Source organism: Chaetodon trifascialis, chromosome 23 (assembly GCF_039877785.1).
Source record: "Chaetodon trifascialis isolate fChaTrf1 chromosome 23, fChaTrf1.hap1, whole genome shotgun sequence".
In the NCBI taxonomy this organism is placed as follows: Eukaryota; Metazoa; Chordata; class Actinopteri; order Chaetodontiformes; family Chaetodontidae; genus Chaetodon; species Chaetodon trifascialis.
The window spans coordinates 10,440,974-10,457,834 of NC_092078.1; the positions used below are offsets into that span (position 1 = coordinate 10,440,974).

A 16,861-nucleotide genomic window follows, 5' to 3' on the forward strand; every position below is an offset into this window, starting at 1 on the left:
CCAGCGCCGCGGCCTAGCATTAGCATGTTTATTACCATTTCCATTTTGCTGTTCTGCTCGCTCTCCTTTCCCATCAATGTATTGAAGGTGAGGAGAGGCCTAGCACGGACCAAAAAAACAGAAAAACAGGGAAAAGCTTTTTCTTTCTCGGCTCCGTTGCAAATAAAAAGGTGTGCTCTCTGTCCTCACATTGCCTCCTTTAGATACATATAAACCCAAAATATTGGCATTGTGAATGCTTTAGGTAATAGTCTGAAATATTTTTATATTGATGTGTGTTCATTTCACCACTCGCTATGACACAACAGGGATTCGACCAACACCCAGTTCAAGCATTTGCTAGACGTCTGGTGTCTGGTGGGTCTTAGCGAGGAAATGTATTACCATGCACACTGGTAGCGATGCCTTTAAAAAGCAAATAAGCAACAAAAGAACTGAATAATTGTTATGAGCTGTGATATCAGCCGTAGCTTGGCAGACAAAGGAAAGGAAGCAAGATGAAAATCAAACATAAACAAAAGGAAAATGATGCCACAGTGCTGGCCACAAACACAAGATATCAAGGATTACTTGAATAAGATAAGCTCGAGCTTCTCATTTAATCTGAGTCTTTTCTTCAACACTTCGAGCTTTAGGCATCTATAATACAGCCGAACCAATTTCTCTCTTGTTCAAACACCCACCGTAACAACGACTTTGACTCTCAGGAAGCTGGGAGTAAGCTGGAACACTGCATTGTGAGGGCAGCGTACTGTATGAGGTGATACAAGGTTACCTCAAGGATGCATTATACATTATTTAGGAGATCAAAAAGCTTCCTCCTTCCAAAACGACTTTGTACAGTACAATAAATACCGCACCACTGGTTTACTACTCATCATTCCACATGACAAACTGCAGTTTGAAAAAGCCAACTGCACATTTCTTAAATCCCGTCTGTCACCATCACCAGCAAATATGATTCCTCGCCTCCCTTTAAGTGAAGAAATCCTAAAGTTGCGTGCGAGTGAGTGTTGCAGGATTGGAGAGATAAATAAAAAAGCAAAAACAGATAAGTGATACTACACCAGGCCTAATACATATAAAGTGACTGTTCGTTTAGTTCATTTGGGCTCCAATGGTCTGTGGAAACGACTGCAAAGCATCTGTTGTGGGAAGCTCGCCACAGGGGGTGATGCCTAATTCCATGAAGGAAAAGCACATTGTTGTAATTGCCATGCTACGAGGAGAGGGGATTCGAGGTGACAAATCCAAAGTACTGGGGGATATTAGTATTCGGATGGGCCTCTAACTTGATGGGAAGCGCCATTAGTAATGAACTTCCAGGCTCACGGAAGCGATTTGCATGAAAGGCGAACCCTGAAACGTAATGATGTTCCCAGTCAAATCTGCCAGGCCACGGCACGGGGTACAGGTTTCTTCAGCGTCCCTTTTTTTTGCACGCTCTGTTTTGATTAACTATGAGATGACCCAACTCATTTGCAACTCGTGTCTTTGAATTAAGGTCATCTTGATTCGCTTTGTAATTGAGAATGACAGGCAGGGATGGAGAAAGGAAGGAACAGCACATTTTAGGTGTCATGGCTGGAATATGATTTCAGTGAAGTGGTATTTGATCTCATTTGTGAGTGTGCCTCTGCAAAGTTGGTCCAGTTTGACATCATTTGTGTGTGTGTTACCATAAGTAAACAGCAGAAACACCAGAAAATGCAGCCAAAACACCTCACATGTTTCTCCACTCTCTGCTAGCAGTACTTCCAGCAGAATGATGTGTGGATTTGAGTGCTGCAGTTCATGATTCAGGCATGATTAAGGATTTATATTGCATCCTCATACTCCCATTATGCTGTCAAAAGCCATTTCCTGTGCCCCACACACACACACGAGTACAAACTTATGCAGCTGTGCACAACTTGACAGTGGGAGCGGAAAATGGGAAGCCGCTCTCCTGTGACGGAAAAACAGAATGCATCATTTCCATTTGTATGGAATGGTGCAATGGCACAGTCAAAGCCGTGTAGCCGAGACGGATCTTTCCACATGCAAAGAAAAGGCTGCTACATGATCAGTGATTATTCATAGACAATGCATGCACTGCGCTCTTTGTCACTGTTATGAGAAAAATGCTCTGCACACTTACTGCAAGACACCAAATGCATCCTAATTTATATTCCAAGCCTTGTTAACTTATATCCATAAGATATTGGTCAACCTAAACTGTGTGAACCCGCCTGCCCAGCACAAACCCGGAGAAAATTGTGAGCAGTGACTGATAAGAATAATTTAAAAAGGCACCTTAATGCTTATTCCTAACCATCGTTTTTCATCCGTGTGCTCTTGCACCATTCTCTCAATGCATAATGCCTTCTTTCTAAGAACAGGGTGAGAGAGGAACAAAAGCTGGTCTGCATGCTCAAATTGCTTAGCAAGAAAAATGCTGTGTCAGCTGTCTTGGACTGTCGGAGCAGGGATGCAGTGGGGATGAAGCAAGTGACCATTGTAAAATTACTGTGCTTGTGATCAGTGGCTTGAAAAAGGAGAGTCGGGGGCCAGCAGCTACCATACTATTCTCTGGTCTGCTGGCAGGAGCTCTATAGATGGCAAGACCTGGGCCGCCACATGGAACGCTCAATTTTGTTTGAAAAATACATTTTTCCTCCAAAAATGGTACTGTGGAAACATGCTGACTCACTCTGAGAGAGAGTTTAACTCTTATGGTGAATATAAAACAACGATATTCTCAACTTCTTCAAACAGATTTTTTTTTAGGACTGAGGGAACCGTATAACCCGAGTGCTTGTCCTTGCCACCATGAACCCGCATTTCAGTCGTGTTTCAGCATATTTTCCATGTGAACAAGCAGTCGCTCCTTGCTATTTGCATGACATTTTTCTCAGAAACTGTTTTTCTCCCTAAGCATGCTGGGATACTGTAAGTGGGGGACCAACCTCACAGACTATCAATTATCTTCATGTCCATTAGACGTTTCATAAAATAGCCATAGGCAGAGTTACTGCTTGGGATTCGGCCAATCCTGACTTGATGCTACTCTCCCCACAATTCTCGACTTCACTCCCTCGTACGTCACAAAAATAGAGCACATGATGACAAGATATTCATTATTGTAATTAAAAAGATGGACTGTCCTCAAAGAAATTGATCTGCTCTTAAAAAAAAACAGATCCCCCTTATATCTTGCTGCGTGCTTAATCGTGGGAGCCAATCACTATCTGGATAGTATGCATGGTGATTTAAGACAAAAACCGCTGCCAACAAGATGGATGTTAGACTTTATAGTCTGTGTGGCGCGTGAGAAAACATCTGCTGGAGCCACAGAGGCGCTTGGACTTCACTCTGAACATGATAGATAACTCCGCACATGTTGTGGCTCTGTATTTGTTCTAATGAAAGTAAACACAGCCTCCTGAATTAATAATTATTGATTCAGACAAATGAGGCCTCGCTGGCCTAAGATGTCACTGTTCTCCACAGTGACCTCGCAGTACTGGCAGTGCAATTAGGTGAATGCAAATTGTTTAGCACCTCTTATGGAGGCACAGTAAACAACAAAATATGGGGAGGAGAGGTGAAAACGTTCCTTTGCAAATCAGAATCGTTGATCTGATAAAATCAGTGATAAAATGATATGATCTGATTACTGATAAAATCAGTAAATGCACACAAGCAAAAGAATAATTTAGTAATATGCTGCTAAATTCAATGTGCTGTCAGTCTGTACTTGTACATTTGCCTGCGTCCATACACCTAACACCAATTCCCACAATTCCAAGGGAACAGCCACCATATTGGAACAGGGAAACCAAACCAAAATACTTTATCTTCTTTAGATCGTAAGAGTAATATTTCTACATTTAAAATGAACGTACCCTACATAATTAGTTTCACATTTTATTCTTATTTTCTTTCTGCGTGGTCACTGCCCGTGATATATCAAACTCAACATTTTGTTCGAGTGAAATATTGTAAAATAAGAACATCCAAAAGCAGCACACGTCTGACATTAAGGCGATGGCAGAGACACAACTCACACCTACTGCACACATCTACATATGAGCAAGATGACATGAGATGAATGAAGCCATATTTGCAAGTTATTAACCAAAACCAAAACTAACTGACTTAATTAAATGTGATGATTAATATGAATTTAACATACATAATACTAGCTTGTATGATGATATACGTTTACTGAGATTTGTAATGTCTGGATGTAGCGAGGCAAATAAAGAAAAAGTTTGCCTAAAAACATGTCTTGTTAAGGTTTGGATGATGCCCTTTATGCAACATTAATGTCCTTTGCCAGCCACATCCCTGTTTAAATGATGAACTGCGCTACTTGTGGTTTTTAAAGGTGGTAACAGATGTTTTATATGTTTTATACTCATGCTACAATTTTGTGGCCTGTGGTACAAAACTTTTAACCTCTGTGCTGTGTGCTCAAAAAGTTCACACACAGCCCTGTATAAATAAATAATGTGCAATCCCTTCTCCATCCCACCTTTCTGTATAAGATGCAAAGGTGAGTGAGAAATGCATCAACTGTGATGAAGTGCAGTGTACTGTGGTGTACAGGGTCGAAGTGTTGAGGTGGAGGGAACAGCATATATACAATATCACCATAATCAAGTGCGGATATAACAAAGCATGGCTGCTTTCTGATCCAAAAATCCAATTTTGACCTTCAGTTAGCATTCTAACATTCTGTTGACTTCTGTGCAGATTTGTGCACATGACAGGATGTGCTGTGTGGCAGAGCAGAACACATTATTATTGTGGAATATTCCACTGGCTGGACTGGATGCAGCACAAGGTCACAAAATGAGCAGTGTATAAGTCTGAGCCAGGTAGTCGAGGGGTGCTAATGTTAGTAGCTTTGATCCTAGCTGCACTCAAAAGTCATTTTCTACTAGATTAATTGGGTACTGCAGGGTCATCCTTAATGCATCTAATGATCTTGAGAAAGTTTTCAAGCTGTGTAAGGCTGCTCACTAATTACAACCAAACAACTTTGTGCTGAGAAAAAGTGATGTGGTAAGAACTGATTTTTGGGTGTAATTAGTTGTCTATACGTTATTACATTCAGTACCGCTAATATGAGCACAGTGACTAATTAGAAGTCCTAAAACTGCATGGAAAGGGGACAAAACCTTGCATATTCTCATGGCAAGTTGCATCAGCTGTAAACCCAGCTGTCAAATCTCGAGACATGTGGCCTTAGTATAGTCATTTCCATAATAAAATAACGCCGCCGACTGCCTGCTGTGACACCCACCATCTCCCAGAGTCGTCTCCCAGAGTCACTTTCGGGGAGAATGCCTGTCTGCTAAATTTGAATAGCCTGATATAACCCCCATTTTCCATTAGGGCTCTTGGAGAGGCAAGAGGTCCTCTCTGCAGGATGTTAGCAAGCATGAATAATCTCTATACTCCCCTCTCCTGTAGCAAGCTTTTAGCCGTATCAATAATTGAAATGGCTGGTGCTAGGTTTTCCCTTTCTCAGGAGGAAGTGAACTTGCATGAAGTCGGCTTCCTCAGACATTTATACCGCACGTCTCCCAGAGTGCTTGTCTGAGCCTGATGATACCATGTTCAAATGGTCGTGACCCATAAAGTTATCAGGCACTGTCATGCACAAAATCCTAAAAGTGATTAAAGTTCAGAGGATTTTGTGGAAACATTCTGACAGCTGATTGGATGCTTCCTTGCTATTAAGGAAGTACACACCTCCACACACACACACACACACACACACACACACACACACACACACACACACACACACACACACACAGTCCTGTAGGATCTTTTTTCCCTTTAAACAGCTTCCTTAACACACACAGACTTCTATAAACGCACAAATGAGTCACCGAGTGACAATCCAACATCCCATTTGATCATACTGACCCCCCTGCTTATGAATGTATAGTACATGAAGGTTAATGAAGCAACCCAGCGTCGCACAGTTTTGCCTTCTGTCTGTTTTCCTGCCCGGTCGGAGGACTCACCTGGTCGCTGACGCTCTCCCGAGCCCGTGCTGGCTCCAGCTCCTGGCCTCGATCAGCCTCCCCTGAAAAGACAAAATGAATGACTCAACCCAAGTAGCTCAATTGAATTTTATGATGAACGCTGACATGCAAACATATACTTTATTGAACTTTTAAAACATCAAGCCTCGTATAGTCGTCCCAAGTGGGTGGTAAGAGGGTAAATATACAGTGAATAAGCCTGAAACATAAAAACAGAACAGATGTCTGGCAGTATATGCTTCAAAGTGACAGGAGTGTCTGCAAGAATGGAGGCGTCTCTCAGGAAAAGGTAGTGTGCGGTTGTTTATTCCCTGCCACATCCCCTTTATTTGTGAATGCTTAATGCACTCAGGAGAATCAAATGAGGGTTGATGGACTGTTAAGAAAAAGATTTCAAAAAAAGAAATTAAAAAAAGAAGAAGAGGCTTCCTAAGGTGGAGCTGAAAGAGAATAAGCAACATCCATTTTAGCTTTGTGTTTGGCAAATAGCTCAAAGCACTGTCAAATAGTCATCCTCCTCCTCCTTTGAATATTACTAATAATAACAGAAAAAATGCTGATGGCAGATAAGATGACAAGAGCAGAAGTTTTTTGTTTTTTTTTGCTTTCCCCATCTCAGAATAAATGGGCCACTGTTTTCTGAAGTAAATGGAATCATTGCTCAAGGTAACAACCAGCAAATGGAATATGCAAAGTGAAATCCTGAAGAGGGTGGGAGAGGGACAGAAGGCAAAGGAGGTGGGAGACAGACAAAGACAGATTGAGGGAGGGTCTTTAACATCGGGCGCCTTTTAAAGTCTCGGATGAGCCGCGACTCGATCGAAGCAGAAGAGGTCGGTGGAGAAGGCGAACGCAAAAAAGACAATCGGAGCGCGGAAGAAAGACGTGATTGTAAGTAGAGGAGGTCTTGAAATCTCTCTTCCTTCCTCTCCACCTTCCCCCTAGGTGATCTTTACTCAGAACAGTACATCTGGCTGAGCTGACGTGTAGTCTGTAAAGCAAAGGGGGGGGGGGCATCTGAGCGTAAATGGAGCTTTGTGCCTGGCTTCCTGCCTGCCTTGCTGCTTGCCCAGCCAGGCCTGTAGAGAAAGGCCCCCTCTCCGCCCTTCCTGCTTCATCTCTCCTTTTCATCTCCCTCTTTACCCATCCATTTTAGCACTACCCCTAAGGGGCAACCGACACTAACACTGACTCTCTGCTTTCATTCTCTTCCTCCCACTCCCTTCGCTTATGTTGTAAATGGCGGAATATCACAGCTAATCCGTCATGTTTATGAATGACATGGGGCCTAGGGAGAGTAGGGGCGCCTTGCCAGAAGTGGCGTACATCTCTGTTGCATGCCCTCTGCTTGGCTGATCCAATCTGCCCCAGCAGCGATGGCCGTAAAAAATGTCTATGGGGGAAGGCAGGCTTGAAGGAACATTAGGCGGGGTCATTTCAAAGCATAACTCCAGCCGTTTCTGACCTGGATCCCATTTCCCCGCCACTTTCTATCAAATTCTGCCCAAATTCCAACCAATATCCAACAACTGCTTCTCTGTGGAGCTCCACACACGTCTATATGGCCTTCCAAGTCAGTCCTAAAGGGAGCCATGACTGAATCCCATGATCGTCAACAATATAGCTATTCCCACTGCAGGTGTGCATGCGGTGTGCTAAGTGTCGGAAAAGAAAATGTCATGCTAGTTTCTGAAATGCTGTAGCATTATACCAGCATGTCGACGCAGAGTTTTACTATTAGTTCTCCAATGTCATTCAGAATGAGGAACGGCGTGAATTGTTCATGTGTGAAGGTTTTTCTGGGGTTGCGGGGGGGGGGGGGGGATGATTAATAGATTGACTCTACAATGGTTTCCTCATAATCTCAGGCATTAGGCGAGGGTTTTTAATGACAAATAAGCAGCATTCAATTAATTATACAATCTCAAAGGGGATTTATGGAAGAAACAATCAGTGCAGGGCAAAGGAGGAGAGGATGCTATTTTTCACGGAGACAGAGTGCCATGAACCTCGGGTTACAGGCGCTTTCTATGCCTTCACCTTCCTCCTCCTATATTTCGTTCCGATGTTCATCATCAGAGTTTTAAGGAATGCACTGGACAGTATTTCACAATCCATTCCTAGTTTGTCCCTTCAGGCAACTTGGTTAAAATAAATTCTTAGTGAAGACGAGGTGGTCCCTCGTTGTCTGCCCTCAGGTTTTAGAAGTTTTCTCAAAGAGACTGTATTTGCTCAGCAAATTACTGAACTACCTTTTAGAGGAACCAAGCTAGTGAGACTTAATGCCACTTTGAGTTGGAGTGGGCCTGTTCCTCTTGAAACTCTATTACAGTAAATTGGAATTAGCCGTTTGAGCCAACTGTGGCAAATTCACAGTAATATTCATTAGCGTGCTCTATACCGGTAGAATCAACTAATACACTAAACATGCTTTCATCAGCCCAGCTGCACTCTTACTGCTGATTTCTGCTGCACTGAATTACCCATTTTTTCACTGAACAAAATACAGTACACCGGGGAACATTTGCAAAAAAAAAAATGTTGCTGATGTTCTACTTTTCTGAAAGTGTGGGTAGACCATTTAGTTTTCATTTGAACATAACAGAGACTACTGTACACAGCAACTGTTTTAACCTAAAATCTCCCACCCTCATATCTATGAGATGGTTTATAAATTACTGACTTCTCTCATGTGAAAACAGGGCCTTGGCACGAACAGCAGACACATGCCTCTTTCTAAGTTACCCACTCCATCGGCGTTATTGTGAAGAGTGAAACATACATTTGTATCCTCAGGGGCGAGGAATGGATCATGGGCTTTCATAACAAATGTGAACTCTCCAGCACTCTGATAGATGCAACAGGATTCGTTCTGACCTGCAAGTCCTGCGTGGACGCATTTGTAAACCTAAACTGGAAAGTAGTCACGCTGTGTCACTGAACATTTTCTCATAGTAGTTAATCTATTCGGAACATAAAGAACTGTGGCCCCAGGCATATAATTGGGACGTGCACTCACATATGAGCTCCTCTTGAGTCTTTTCCAGTCTGGGCAATAATAAAAACCACATCAGTCCAGATACATGCCATGTTGGAAAACACTTTGAAGGTTGACTTGGAGTTCACTAGTCTGTGAACCCTTAAAAAACAACACAAGAAGGAAATTCAGACTACTGTGTACCTTATTAGACAGAAGTGCTGAGCATTTTGTTTTCCATTATTGGATTAGTTAAGCAATATCTACCTTGTGCAGGTGCCAGGAGGCTTATTTGGGAAATCTGCCTCAAAGGAAGCTCTAGGGGGAAACCTAATCTTATTTAAACTGGACAACATATCTGCCAAACAGTACTGGGATGTATCAATGAGATAAATACAGGCTTTAGAATCTCTGAGGGCATTTCGGGAAAAATTAGTCCTTCATTTCTTCCTTTTGCTCAGCAGCAATGCACGTGTGCTTTTATACCCTGCATGCTTGTCTGACCTGTTCCCCATTAAACTGTTAGTTTGCATCCTTAATGTTAAGGGCCATCGCTTGCATCTTAACTACTCTAAGGATTCTAAGCCAGTGCTGAAATAGCCATATGCTGACAGTAATGTCCAGGTGTGTGTACAGCAGGAATTTTCAAAAAGTGTTGCATCTAACCCATGTCTACGTTGAGGTACTGTGTATATAAAATATAGAAATAATATAGCAGTAAATTACATAAATATCATCAAATATTTGGTGTTTACAGTGCAAATAAGAACATATAAGAGATAGAACATAGACAAGATATTAAACGATCCGATTCCCATGGTCAGAAACTCATGTGGGGACAAGTTTGACCTCTGCAAAAGTTTATGGGCAGAATGACGGATGCAGTGTTGAGTAAAGCAACTCTGTCTGAGTCCAAGTTTGAGAGTTTAACCAAGCTGCAGGTAGCTGATAAAGCGTGGGGGGTGGGGGGGGCTAAGATTTAGGCCCCGTCAATCATTAGGTGCTAGATTGTAAAAAATACACCTTTTACCACATTGTAAAAAGTGCTCCTTACTAGAGCAAGGAAATCAGCAACGACGTGGGTGAAAGTGGTGAAACATTAGAGAGAGGGAAAGAGAAAAATAGAACAGATGCCGTCATAGAATTGGCACAAAATGGAATTGCTGTCTGCCTTTGTTAATCAAGAGCTCTTACGTTTGGTTGAGTAATTTTGTTTGTGTGAAAACAAAAGCATAATTAACAGTTCCCTCTCCCATGCCAAAGGAAAAAAAAATAATTGAATACGTCAGTTGAACAGGAGCCGAACAGAACATTTTGTTGAAGAGGATTCAGGTCGTCTGTGAACGGATGTATTAACTAGGCTTGCAACAAATTTTTAGAGAACTGTAAACAAATTATAATGGACAATGTTTCAGTGTTAATGCGTTCCAAATCAACAACCTCATTTTCAAAAAATAAAAAAAAGTTAATGCCACAAAGACCAGATGTCTGCAGGAAGAGACTCTTGGTTAAATATTTATCTGTGTTTGTGTCGAGATTTGATTTGATTTTCTCTGACGTTACTGCACTCCGACAAGCATTTCATCATTAATCTTAAACTGTGTGCATGCAATTCTTTTCCTCATTAATTACCTTTTGGTAGTTTAGAAACCACCATATCCTAATTCAATCTACCTAATGCATTAGCAAGCCATGAAACGGTTCCAAACAGCGTCCTTGTGAACAGCAAGAGTGCCGTATGATTAACATGATTAGCAGCCTAACCCTGCTGAATTATCCCATCTTCTTTCTCACTTCCTTTGGATTTTTGAGTGTGGAAAGAGCTTTAATCAGTGTCCCTCAACTTCAAATTATATGCTATGGTGTGGTGGAAAAAAAAAAGACTTTGGCGCAGGCTGCTGAGAAAAATAAGCAGTGCTGTCACACTCCACGGGTAATGTTTTGTGGCTCGTCTTTTTTGTGCTGGCTGAAGCCTTATCTTGGAAGGGGTAGGGAGAATCAGATTGATTCATAAACCGGGCAAAAATAATCTTTAGGGCAGAGGAAAGAGGAGCGTAAAATGTAAGAGTGTCATACTTGAAGACATCTGCCCCAAATTCCCACACTTCCATAATCCAGCATCTTTGGCGACGAGGGATTCCTAAACAACAATACGTCTTGACAAACGCTTTTCTCCACCACGCCGCCACAGCAAGTGACCTGTGACAGCCTCTTTGAGGAGATTGTATCCACTCAAATACGTCCAACAAATATATCTTATTATGGCCTGCGGGGATTTTCCCTGAAGAATAACCTCAGCCGTGGGGTGAAAAGTCTTGTTCCGCTTGGGAAGAAAAGGGTCGGACTGAATCCAATCCCTGTGCAGCAACCACAGAATTTAAGCCAGAATGTGACCGGAAGGTTTATGTTTTTATGGCTTCATTTGGAAAGTCCGGTGCAACCAAGGCTTATTTTCTTCTCAAATTCCTTTGTACTTATTGGGTAATTTTGGAGCCAAATGTGATTTCGGTGACAGAAGACAGCATCCACATCTCACTTAATTTGACTTAATCAGATTTGCACTAAATTTTCTGCATATTTTATTGCTTTTGTGTTACTACACAGTGAGGATTGTCACTCATTTTACAATATTGCATTGCATGTCAGTGTCATAGCATGCTAGGTAAATATCAATCATCATTACAAATTAAATATCAGACATGCCACCAGCTATAAACCCACAAGCTTAAAGGACCAGTGTGTGGGATTTAGGGGCATACAGCACCTCTTCATGGTGGCTGCTGAAAACGCAAAACTCGCTCTCTGGAGCCAGTGTGGAAAGGATCCGCTCCTTCTGTAGATAATATGGGCTCATTCTGCCAATAGATCCCCTTAAATCCTACTCACTGGACCTCTCAATACATGCAATATTAGTAGACTATAAATATCTGGCAACACCAACTCACTGTGTAATTGCTTTGACCAAATCCTGTGCTCTGTGTTCAGTCCAACATGCGCCAAATAAAGACTGGCAACACTGTATGCAATGAAAGGTATACTGTAGGTGTGACACAGGAGACAGGAACATGCTTTTAATTTGGTTTTCCGCAGCCACAGTGACCCACAGCTGTCAACGTCTGACAAGATATCAAACTCAAGCAGAAATCCTTGCTCTAGTTTGACTGTGGTTCCACTAGCCTTCTAATGAATTCCACTCCATAAATGTCACTGCATTAGTCCTGCAAGACCTTGTAAACATTAACTCAGACGGCACACACACACACGCACACACGCACGCACGCACGCACGCACATACGCACGCACGCACGCACGCACGCACGCACGCACGCACGCACACACACACACACGAGTGCCTTGGTGTTGCCCGAACTGAGCAAACATGTAAACAGTAGCGGATCACGTTTGAATGCTACCTTTATCTGTTGAGACTCAATTAGGCTTATTTAATTAGAGCCCAAACAAGGAGCATATTACTTGAGTTTGTCACTCAAGCCATTACACCACAGCAGGTGAGAAGTTTGCTTTGAACAGAGTGTGTGTGTGTGCGCGCGCGTGCATTTGGAGCAACTGCAGTATGATGCCAAATGATGCTGAATTTATGCTGCGCTTGAGCAACATTTCAGAAACTGAAACGGCCGCTGTTGTCATACAAGGCAAATGTGACTTCACTCGCGCTCGTATTTTGTAGGAGTGATCAATAGATATAATCTGCTAATGGGTTGAGTTTATGTCCAGTGGCCTTATGTCTTCAGCAAAAATCTGCTCACTGAGGTACTTTTTGAGCCAATGTCCTTTTTATACTCCTCCCATACTTGGCACCGCACACACTCATATGGCCTGATAGCCTGGCAGTGGCTAATGTGTGCAAATTGTCATTGGGAGTCTTTTTATATCAAGCACCAGTGCTCAGCACTTCTGTAGAAGGTGACTTCAGCATTTCTCTCCCGTCCATCTCATTTAGTGTGTAGATCCATTGTTGAATATACAGTATGGGTCTGTAAAGACCCATAAAGTCTGTCAGAAACTGCCCTTGTCTTAGACTGTCCTTGAGATTGCAGTTCTCAGCTCGATAGATCGAAGAAGTGGGGGAAATCTCTAAAACCACCTTTTCTGGGGGGTTAATTTCACCTTTCAGTTTTGACATATATATATATATATATATATATATATATATATATATAGAAATTGTGCAGCATAGCTTGGTACTGTTTGTTCAAGTCATACAGCACACACTGTATACTAACCCCAACACATACATTCAGAAACAAATGCACAACAGGCAAACTTTTCCAATTTCCACTCTTAACAGGATGCAGCTCAGAGTTCCTGAAGTGGTAATGAGGTAGTTCCTTGCGGATAATTTATGTAACCACAAGTCGAAAACCAACCTCCGGAGTCATGACTGGGAAAAACTGCTCGCCGCTTGGCCCCTGGTTGATTAATTATTTCATTCTTTACTTTCAACACGTTGCCAATAACCCAACGTCTGCAAAAAACGTACGGCAAACATTTCGTGGCTCAAATTAAACAGTGATTAATCTGATTTCATTTTGGTCTCTTGGCCTTGTAAGGAAAATGCTGCAGCAGCTCTGTTGACATGAGTTGTTAATCACAGCACACGCGAGCAAATGCGTTCAATTTCCCCCCCTTTATTTATTGTCACAAAGGCAATTCTTGTTGTAAAGTAAATGAGGGTATAGCCTAGAGTTGCACAGAGCTTGAGAACGTCAAAGTATTCATTCATTATTCTTTCTCTTTTTGTCGTTGCATCTTGATCTGGTGCTCTCTGCCAGAAAAGTTTTTCAGATGCCTCCCGGTTGATGTCATGACTTTGTGGCCATTCTAGATGAGCGCACAAGGCAGCTGTAAAATGCATTTCTGGGCGAAGCGAGAATGCATTCAAAAGGCCAGAAACCTTTGTAACAGATCATTAATTTTAAATCCATTGCCTTAAGTCATATTAGCTGCCTGCACTGGAGTTAGGGGCTGCCATCGTGTAATATGTGCACTCTGTAGGTGAGGGAAGATGGGTTTGGTGAAAGGGCCCTTTGTACATTTGAGGCAGCCTCATTTATCCATGTTTTTCACATTTCTAGTGAGTCATACTGTCGTTAATCACTAGTCTGAGCGTAAATACTATCTTTATACCGTTTTTGAAAATCTTGTTGACCTAGGCTACACCATTTATAATTTAAAATGAATGTTGTCCCATGCCGTCTCTTCTCCTTCGAGCTGAATAACCTGGGGCACCGCATACTGCAGCGCGAGAACAATCCTGGCTTCTGAAAGGACAGCTAAATTATGATCTCTTGAGCACTTTGTTTTAGAATACATTGCAATTTCACAGGAATTGCTTTTTAGTTCGCATGGATTGTCATATCCAATTACTATATTCAACACGCATCCATGCGCCTAGGCTTGCTTCTGGCTATTGTGTTTGATCAGGTATACTTTTGACTCACTGTAGAATCGACTAATTGTCTGTTCGACCTTGAACAGGCTGAAGGAAGCTTGGACAGGAGCTACCTTGTACAATTAATTCCTTTCCTCCACCTCCCTGTCTCTCTCCATTTGAATGAGCACCTTTGAAAGCGCAGTTTCTCACATTAACTATTCCTTCATTCCTTGATGATTGGTAACATGGTGCTTTTAGAAAAGATAAGTTGATACAAGCAAACGTTTCTTACCTTGTTACTTTTTGCTCTTACTCATGCAGCGTCTTCGTGCACTGTGTTCCCTCTGGAGAATACACTTTGTCACTAAGTTGTAAATAGAATTACAATTGTAAGTGTGAATATCTGAGCGCTCTTTAAATATGCCTTGATTGTAAATGCAAAAAAATACAGGAAATGCTCACATGAATGATCACAGTGCACAATTTAGTGCGTGTTAGCACCTTTTTAATAAACGTAAAATTTTTCACTTTTTTTTTTATTGTGTTGTTGTAAACCACAAAGCTTATTTGGGCCTGCAGACGAGGCGCAGGAAGTGGATATCTGCCTCCCGCCAGTTAAAAACAACAACGCATTTGGTCTTTGCAAACTGAACTGATGTACGCGTTTATTTGTATATAGAACCCGGAAGTGGGATCCGACCACAAGTGGTCACTTGAGACACATGTGGAGACGCATTCTTGTGTCAGGTGTGAAGTGATGTACTTAGAACTGCTCACTTGCAATCAGATCGCCCAAGACACATGTTAATGGCAGGTGTAAACACGGCCTGTGAAACTGAGGTGAACTGACTAAGTGGTTAAGGTTTTAATGAGCAGCACATCAATTTTGTGCAAACAAGTACCCCAGTGCCAGACACCTACGAGCTTTTAACAAGAGTGAAGCCTGAGCATCTCTCATTACCTTAATGGATGCTGAAATGGATAAAGATAACATATTTTGCACATCATGTCAAGGACTTACAGTGATGAACCAAATAAGGATGCATGGGCCAAGATGTCCTGCATAACTAACAGTGTGCAAATGCCAAGTAAATGACCAGGTGTTGAAAGCACGCGTTATATAGGATTAGAAGTCATTTAACCAATCTGAAAGACTAAAGAGAATGCTGCTGTGTGATTGGTTGTTTATGAAACAGGCAGCAAACAATATCCTTCCATCACTGTCAAAACACATGTCAGTTCAGGCAGGGACACAGAGTTGCATCGGAAAGTTTTGCAGTTCAGTCTGAAGTCACTCATTTGTAATACAGTCTCTTTCTGAGAAGATTTATCCATCGAGGTGGTTTCTCATGCCAGATACCCAAAAGCATTGTTGGAAGGCGGCCATGATTGTTGTTTGGCTGCGTGCAGGCTATGGCATCTCAATGCTGTTTCCAGACTGATGTCTCCTCATGAAAATTTAATGAAGAAAGTGTTTCCAAAAAGGTGCCGTTTACGAGAGCAACGGAAGACACTAATTAGCCGTATCACAGCAGGGAAAGGAAAACTTAAGGTGCACATAAACCTCATTGGCATTCAGAATGAGCAGGTTTTGTTTTGCAGATTAACACTTAGCTAACGTCGCGGAGAGGCAGATGTTTTGCATATGGAGATCTCATGGTGTGTAAGGAATATTCCACTCTGCGCCCTCTCAAAGAACATCACTCGCTGCAAGCCAAAAATACTTCCCGTTCAGAGCGGCGAGCTTCAGACAAAGCTGCTCTAGGCTTTGATTTTCTTTGTTTTGCTAAAAGAACATGTTTAGAGCACGGAGCAATGCGAATTATCTTTTCTCACATCTCAAACAGCAGCAAGATGTAGCCCGCCCTTGTTTAGTCGGTAAGCTGAGACACAGGCAGGAACAAGACAGCTTATACAACACAGCCACCTGCCATCATCAAAGAACTTCAAAGCTCCACCTCGCTTGAATACATGTTTAGCCAGCGTTGCTATGGTTTCTTTTTTTCTGTCTTTAAAAGAACAGAATTACATTTTGGGCAGTCATCTTAGCATAAAGACTGGAAACAGGGGGAAACACCGAGCCTGGCTCTGTCCAAGGGCAACAAAATCCACCGACCAGCATCACTTAACCTCCCTGATTATCACCTCACACCTCATTTGTGTAAAACTCTAAGAAGTATTCCCCATCATAACCTCTCTAGAAACCACAAATTGATCTTTTTTTTATTTAGTTTGCAGATTAAACAAAGGCATAACATGTTAATAATTAAATGAGTTTAAGAGGTGCTGTTTGGCTGATTTGAGTATGTGCAGACAGGCTCCTAGTCCTAATGCTAAGCTAGGCTAAGTGATTCTGAGCTGTAGCCTCACACTGCTTGCAGATGCCTCAACCGTGCTGTTGTGTTTTCACTTTTTTTTCATTCTGTGTCCTTGTCAATACCA

At 42.1% G+C, this 16,861-nt stretch overlaps 1 protein-coding gene across 1 annotated transcript in view; it reads left to right on the forward strand.

Annotated features, from left to right (window-relative positions):
• LOC139351284 (receptor-type tyrosine-protein phosphatase delta-like) overlaps positions 1 to 16,861 on the forward strand; it is a 349,795-nt gene that overhangs the window by 282,229 nt on the left and 50,705 nt on the right. The gene's annotated exons all lie outside the window — the stretch shown is intronic.